We start from the raw sequence: 8619 nt of genomic DNA, 5'->3' as shown, positions 1-8619 counted from the left end.
TTTCATAAGGGTGCCTTTTGGCTGCTTGAGCTAAGTGGTCTTAGCTGCCTGTGATAGGCCTGTGTGCTGAGCAGGTTCTGGAGATAGCAGCTCTCTGGTGGCATGGCTTGTCTCATAGGTCCCTCCCTGGCAGAAAGCAAAAGAAAGGGAATAAAGAGGGGCTAGGAGAGAAAGGAAAGAGGCAGGAGGGAATTGACACAGAGCTTGGCGAGGAGCCAGAGCCAGCCTCCTCGTGTCTAATGTACGAACGGGGATTTATTTAAACACTGAGAAGAGAGGACAGCTTCACAGTGCCAGATTAATTCTGCTTTTTATTCAGAAAATAAAAGAGACTTTGAATTATTAAGAGATAGCGGGATTAGAGGCCCCTCTTTCCAACCCCAATCTACACTCCTTTTAATTTCCACTTTATTAGAATTCTTTTTGAAGTATTTTAATGTGGACAAAAGAAGAAGAAGAGAGAGAAAGCAGAAAATATTAAATATCAGTTAAACTGCATTAAACATAAGCCCAAGCCTCAATTTATTTCACAGTCATATTGATCCTACTCTTTCACTTCTCAATTATCAACTTTTATTGTAGGTTCAGCCAAGTGCAGAGGCCGATTCTGAAATGAAACGGCTTCTATCTTCTATTCATCCTCAGGGCTGTGGGGCTGTGGTGGCGTCTGTCACTCCCTCACTCTCTTTCTTCACTTTGCTTCCTTAAACCCCACTCAAAATGTGTCAGCCAGGGCAACCGTGCAGTGCTCGAAGGTGGAGGAGAAGGAGGAGGCTGTGGTTCTCTTATTTCCTTAGCTTGGGTCAGCACACAGGGTCGGTGGGGATCAACAGGAGAGGACAGGCACGGGTCAGACTGTCTTGGTAAAATACACTCCAGTGGGCAGGGAACAGCATCTTTCATAAAAAAATAAAATAAAATTCTCCTACTACCATTATCTGCTATGATGCTATATTTCTAGTGACCCTCTGTTTACTCATGCTATATTTGCTTCTTAGCTCCCCATCTAGGGAACAGCTTGCCCTCACATTACCGGCGAGCCGAGCAGTACAGCACTGTGCCCTCTACAAATCTCAACAGCCATAGGAATTTGATTGTGCCGAAGGATTCTCTCTGTCAGACAACCAGTCCATAATCTCTGGCAATTCTTTGTGCAGGAGGATTACCACTGAAAGTGTTACCACATATTTACAACTACTCCACTAACTCTCAACAGGCTTTCCTGCATCCAGCCCAGCCACAGCTAAGCCACAGTTAACATAGGAAATCAAGCTGAGATTTAGGACATCTCCTTCTAAATCTAAGTGTGCACTCTATCTGTACAAATAGGAAGGAGTGGGGTCTTCTTCACTGTCGAGTTTAGCACATATTTAACCCCGCGGATTACCTGTGTTTAGAAAAGGGTGGGAACACATCTGTTTATGTGTAAAGCACTTGACGCCATTTTCCCCTGGGGTTGATATGTTGCCCTGCAGTAAACACAGAGCCATTCATGTGAAAATGATCACAGTGTAATTAAGAATTCAGGTTTACACAAGAGTAAATTGGTAAACAGGGTGAAATCTTTTTTTTTTCTTCCACAGTATTAATGTTCTGAATAAATAAATATAAATTATAATAATAAAAAGTGAAGGAGCACAAGAAAGTCAAGTTTACCCAGGTCAGTAAAACTAGTTTCTGTGTCTGCTGTGTCCACTTTCATTTGCTCTCCTCAGTAATAAACAAAATCAGGGTCAAGAGGCCGTTTCAACAGTCCTCCTTTTTAGCGTCTGTGTCTTATCACTCCATCAGAGCCCAAGTGTTTCATTCAGAGTCTGACTAGATAGGCCTTGTGTCTGGCTGTTGTTATTGAAATAAACTGGGCCTGTGTTGCCACCCCAGCCTACCCCCCTCTTGCTTCTGTCTATTCTGAACAAGTGTATCTTGAGAAACACGCCAGCTTGTTATGGTAATGACCTGCATGCCCCCCTCCCCACAATTCTCTGTGTGTCTGTGTGTGTGTGTGTGTGTGTTTGCGCGCTGTGGGGGTGAGATTTTGACTTTGAGGGGCTTTCTGGTGTACAAATCCAACTAGACATACAGGGGCAAGGCTTGTTATGACAAAACAAGGCTTGACTGATGCAAAAAAACCCATATCTTCATTCAGAGATACTAGACATGACGTTTAACTGTAATTAAAACAAAACTTGTTTTCATACATATGCATCTTTTGCCTGCATTGAAAAGTAGAAAAAGCAAAAAATAAGATATTAACTACATGAATATCTCCTAATATGTTTATGTTGTCCCTAATACCTCCACCATCTTTCTGAAACACACACACTTGTACTTCTATCTTTATGAGGACATGCACTGACATAATACATTTCCTAGCCCCCTACTTCTAACCTTGATCATTTGAACTAAATGCCTAGCCCTAAATCTAACATAAACCTAATTTTAACCTGACCCTAAAACCAAGTCTTAACCCTTAAATAGGTGTTTCTGAAAGTGAGGACCTGTCAAAATGTCCTCACTTTCCAAAACTGTCCTCACTCTGTAGCAAAATATACTTTTTTTTGGTTTTCACTATGTAGCAAGTAGAAGAACACACACACACACACACATAAATAAGCCAAACTATTATGTCAGCTAGACTCATGGCATATGTGAGATCTTATTTCCATCATTACAAAAATGCTGGGCACAAACTGACAAGCATAACCTAAGTACTAAATGGAAATCATCCAATATCTGATGCTAACAACAGCCAACAGTAGGTGGAAAAGTGTCGCTTCTTTGACAAGAGAAATCCCTGGCAAATACTTTGTTGGCATGTTGACTGGATGGGTTTAGGAGGAAGAGCTACAACAGCGGCCGGGTAGGAAATATTCCTCACACAGTCTGTCCTGCTGTAGTGAATGGCTATAATTAAAATAGCAATGGAGCCTCTCTAAACGCCAATTGTGGGGCTAGAGAGCGTAAAAAAGAATAGTGTACAAAGAAAAATAAACAGAGAACAATGTCAGAACCCTGTGTTTAGAGAATAGCGATAAGGATCATCTATTTAAACAAACCTAATGCTTGACTGCTTGTTGTGAGCTACATTTCATACATAAAATATGTTCTGTCACTGATATTGCCCCTTATCTAAAGGGAGAGCGGCAGACGAAATTTGCAGCCTATGTGCAAGCAATGGGCTGTTTGTGGAGAGTGATAGAGGCCCAGAGCTGGAGATGCACAGCAGATAGCATCTGTCTGTCTGTCAGGCGTGCAGGCGGGCTGAAGCGGTGGGGAAACACAGGGAGACAGAGATGGAGGAGGGGGCAAGAGAATGGGGCACACACGGTGTGGACCAACAGGCCAAAAGGCCCTGCCTCCTGAGGAAACAGGTGACTCCCAACACACTGCACCACCCCCCTCCTCCCACATCGTACAAACCCTGTCAAATCCCAGTTCACTTGTAGGATATTCCCCAGTGGACTGTGACAACAATGAGAGGAGTGTAAACAATACACAAGCTGCCAGCACTGCGGTGGGTGGTGCATTAGATGTGGGGAACATCACAGCAACAGGGACTCTGGGTCACATGAAGTGAAGTCACGGAGGGTGCAAGGTAAATGTGAAACTGTAAGCTGGGTGTCTTTGGACCTTTGCTGTGATCCAATCAGAGCTTTGTTGACCCCTCATTATGTAACTGACCTTGGTGTTAGAGGAGTGCTCATGATGAATTAGCCTGGTGAACTGAGAATAGACCAGCACAGCAAAGTCAAGGCTGCAGTGGCCCAGGGGCAGATACTGTTAGCTGGCTGGACATTTTACATCGCAAATACACAGAGGTCAGACCACCGCCAAGTTTCACAACAACAATCCTCTTTGTTTATTCTCCTTATGATGAAGTGATTACAAACAGCCACTAATATGCTCTATTATTTCATGTTTTACATGTAACTTTATATAGGTATGTGTGAAGTCATACTGTAGGCGCACACATGCATAAGTGTTCAAAAGCAGTTGCTGATCTTCCTCTACCTGTGCTGTGTAAACCAGAGGGTGGATATTTGAACAGGATTATCTGTTTGGAATAAGGTCTGAGATGCAAGATGCTACCGTGCTGAAAAATTCCATTTGTCAGATCACTGGCTTTCATGAATACTTAAGAAAGGAAAGGGGAAAAAATCAACTGCTGAGTATCCCAGACTAATTACACTTGTAGAACACAGTGAGGCATATAAAAAAAAAATAAATATATGCACCTAATTTAAAGAAAGAGGAGTGCTTTAAAATCAAATATGGCATACATTTGGAGGATTGTAGCTACTCATGCTTGCCACAGAGGTGAGTGATGGAGCAGGAGGGATTACCAGGTGATGTCACGTTGCAGATGGTTCACTTGAAGATCGACACTGCTCCACTTCCTTCCAACTATTTGCACATACTGTAACTCTTAGCAGAACTCAGCTGAGGAATGAGCCTGAGAGAGCACCGCAGGTTGATTTGTGGAGTGGAAAAACATCGCTGGTTATCAATATGCAAACCATTGTGTGAAATCTCTTTTGCCTAATATTGTAGCAGTATTGTCCAGTTAATTTGAGGCTGCTGTGGAAAAATGCAGTGAGAAACTGGGACACCTGAACAATATTCACCTGCTCTCTTCTATAAATGTACCTTCCCCTAGATTGCATTGTTCATTAATGTTGTGTGCAGCTATTCATGCCCATGTCCAACCATGAAAGTTGCTATAGCTGCTGTTCAGCACAGCAGTACACATTGATTAGACCTTGCAATGACATTCATACATTTTACTTAACATGGCTGAGGATATTAAACTTCAAGGAAAAAAGCTCTTTAAGTTTATTAAGATTAGATATGGCAGTAATACAACCAACTGTCCTAAAAATCAATAGCATACTTAGGCTATACTGAGTAATTATTTTTGTGATTGGTATTGATCAGTGGCACGGATGTTACTGGTAGAACAGCACTGGGGACGCCTGTCTACAGGTGAACATTCAATCATAAGGTAGCTATATGGAGGCTTTTTTTTTGTTGTTGTTGTTGTTTAAATGAGCATATTTAATCCACTCTGGTGATGCTTCTTGTTTGTTTTCTTCTCTGTACATTTTTACATAAATGAGACTGTGAAAAACAACGTTTCTATTCTAATCATTTGTTTTTCCAGATGTGTTTTGCAGGAAGTGTATAGCTACCATATCTATGTTTGATCTGTTTTTTTTTCAAAGAAAACCAAGTGCTATATTTTTGTACTGCACAGAAATCCTAGGAATGTTATCAGGCTGGATGGTAGGTGCATGTACAGCACAAAGCACAAGACTCTGACATTGGCGACCGGGGTTCGCACTGGGACACCATGTCTATACAGGTTGCATGATAGCAGGGCAGAGAGCCCAGTCTACACTCTCTGTTATGCACATTAAACAGAAAAAATAGAACTGAAATGTAGAAATGGGTTTGGGATTGAAGCTACTTGCATAAAGCACGAGGGAAGACTGAAACATCCTGCATGTCGAGACGTTTGCGCTGCTGTTTTACTGTACTGTATTTGTCCTTGTAGTGGTCTAAAATGAATCACTAATATTTGTTAGTGGTATTTAAATATGACACAAGTTCCCAAATCTTTTTTTTTTACTAAAAATATTTCCTCATGTTGATAAAAGGTTATCATTCTGGTGACATGAAACACATTTACTGTTGTCAGTGGCTCTTATATAGTTGTGTTATCACCTTTGATTTTTTCATCAAGTTGACTATCAAATATCTTAAAGTTCTAGCTTTGCTACTTAGGTGTTGTATTATTATTATTTTCCACTCTTAGCATCCTGTATAATTCCAGGTCTGACTCTCACCAGCACTGTTTTCCTCTACTATTTTCCTCTGTGGTTAGAATAAAAGGAGACGAGGCCGAGATCAGGAAGACAAGTGAGTGATCTATAGTTTTTCCTAAGACAGACTGTCTGGAAGGTTGCAGAGATTAGTCACATCTGGGGCTTTTAAGAATGCTGCAAATTGTGCCCTTTCTTTAACGCAGCAGATAAGGCATTAAATGAAGGGAGCTGCCTTATCAGCCCGCTGCTACCCATAAATCACAATTGCCTGCTCCCCTCCTGTACCCCTGGTGGTTTCTATCTGCATCCTAGGGCTGGCAAGATCCCACCATCACTGCCACTACCATCACCATGTCGCGCAATAATCACACTATTTGCCTCCTAATTCACCCTCTACAGACAGTGCATTAGAAGCATTCTTCCATTATGTTTCCCACTCATCTGTTTGCTTTCAGTCTCTCTTTCTGTCTGTTCTCTGCCTCTCACTGTCTGTCTTTCCTTGTGTGTATTCACAAGTCTTCAAACGGGGGAGTCATTCTTCCTGTGAGTGCTATCAGACTTTAATCCAGAGAAAAACACTCACACTTCACTACCAATTCAAATGAATAGGATGTGGAAACAGCCTTTAATGGGATATTGTTCTCCTTTTGTCTCATTCAAACCAAAAGGAAAATAAAGTGGGTAGCATAAGCTTTAATGAGCTTGTGTAAGTGACTCACATTTAATTATTTCTTTCTTCAATAATTATATGGCAGTGACAATGATTTTGTTGTGCCTGCCTGACAGTTCAAATTGTCTGAGCTCTGGAGTGACTGAAACAGGAATATTAATAACAATCCAACCTCAGGAACAATTCAAAACCAAGACATTCTCTTACAATGCTGGTTTCTAATGAAAGACCGAAGTCAAGCAGTGTAACTGATCAACCCGCTGATAAAAGTGCAAGTCTGGTTGACTTAAAACATAAAATAATATTACAATTTCTGGCACAAATTTAAAGTAATAGTTCAATGTTTTATAAAATATGATTATTTGCCAAAAGTTAAATACAGTGTTCACAAACTGTGTACATGCTGGAGCACATCTAAACCACACTAATTAACATGTGTTTTATTTGTTTAATCAGCAAACAGACAGAAAGAAATGAATTGTTTTAGGGGGAATAGTTTACAGTTTATCAACCTGGTTGTGTTGTGCAAGAACTCAGAGTTCAGTTCACACACATTAAAATGAACTAATTCACTTTTATAGTTCACAATTTAGAATTTTGAAGTAAATTCACAGCCCCAGAAATGAACTAGTTCACATTCATTTCTTCCATTTAAATTTTTTCTTAAACAAGCTGCTCTGAGCAGCAGAAAACGCTTTTTGCTAGCACTTCCTCCTTCCCATTCATCCTTAGCCCCCAGTAGCTGCGATGCCTGAATCAACAACAACAGCAAAAAAAACAAACTAACTAACCAAAGTTTGCTGGAAGCAGCATTGTTTAACTGTGCGGCCCTGTGTTAACAGGATACAGTGGTGCTGACATGGGGTGTGATAGGGTTAGCAGAAACAACAAATGATTGTAAAATCTGCAGCAGAAACTTGGAGAGGGAGTTTCTCTTTAGTGCGCTGGTGTTACAAAGTTCTTGGTACAGAATGAAGCCTTCACATTCAGCAGCCTACATGTTAGCAAAAGTTATGTTCACATTAGTAGGTGGCACAATGATTTGTTGAGTTCACTGTTCACAGAACAATGAGTGCGGTCAGCGACTCCCCATTAAACCATAAACTGGTTTGTGTATTCAAGCAAAAGAGACACAAAGCATAAATCTGTGAGTCTTGAGGTGTTGGAAGGCTTATTTTTATACTAGCCTTCATTATGCTAAGCTAATTGCCTCCTGGTTTCAACTTTATAGGCTACTTAACACAGATATGAGTTACTTGTCTAGTCTTACTCTCTAAGACTTGCCTTCATTTCATTTACTGAACTTCAGCTTTATTTGTTCCATATAACATTAACTGTAAGGGCTGTCTCTATGGGCTACTGCTGCTGGTGTTGTGTCAAAAATGGACAGCACATTAATTAATTCATTTGAATTTCTCCCACATAGATAAGTAAACAACTGAATATGTACCGATAAAAAGAGATGTGTAACACTCTAAACAGAGTGAGTAATTGAGAAACCCCATATTTTAATTGGCATAATGCAGAACAAGTGGTTTCAGATAAACTTTCGGTTGATCTACTAATGTCATTAATCAATTAATGGAATCATTGGTTTAGCTCTACTTTGGAGTGAAACATTGTGAATACTCATCCAGAAGTAATTTCTATGAAAAAAAAACAACAGTGCATTAAAAATAGTTCTTCCATGGTTCTTTGGTGATAAAATAATGGACTTGCAAAAAGCTATACAATTTCCCTTTGACTTCATCCTAATTACTGGGAGACCCTTCCATGGCCGTGTGTGTGCTTATCACTGTGTACCTGTGTGGCAGGTGATAGAGGTGAGAGCAGAGGCGACCTACATGGCAGCAGCTTGGCTGGTGGAGCAGCTAAGCTGGAGGAGGAGTTAAAGGCGTAGACCTGGCCTGTGCTGTGTTTCTGGAGACCTAACTGGAGACAGATTAAGGACTGTGCATTTATCTTGGCTTGTAAATGAGTGACTGGCCAGTGTTGTTACTGCCAGGCCAGGGTATTGGAACAAGAGGCTTAAGATGTTATCAGAGAATGCTGTGCCTGCAGGCACTCTGAAGATTATAAGGCATGGAATAAGACAGTGGGAAAAGTGTTGACAAACAACCAGGG

Source organism: Monopterus albus, unplaced genomic scaffold (genome assembly GCF_001952655.1).
Source record: "Monopterus albus unplaced genomic scaffold, M_albus_1.0 scaffold103.1, whole genome shotgun sequence".
Classification (NCBI taxonomy): Eukaryota; Metazoa; Chordata; class Actinopteri; order Synbranchiformes; family Synbranchidae; genus Monopterus; species Monopterus albus.
The sequence above is the reverse complement of the archived record's forward strand: the minus strand, read 5'-3'. Positions refer to the sequence as shown.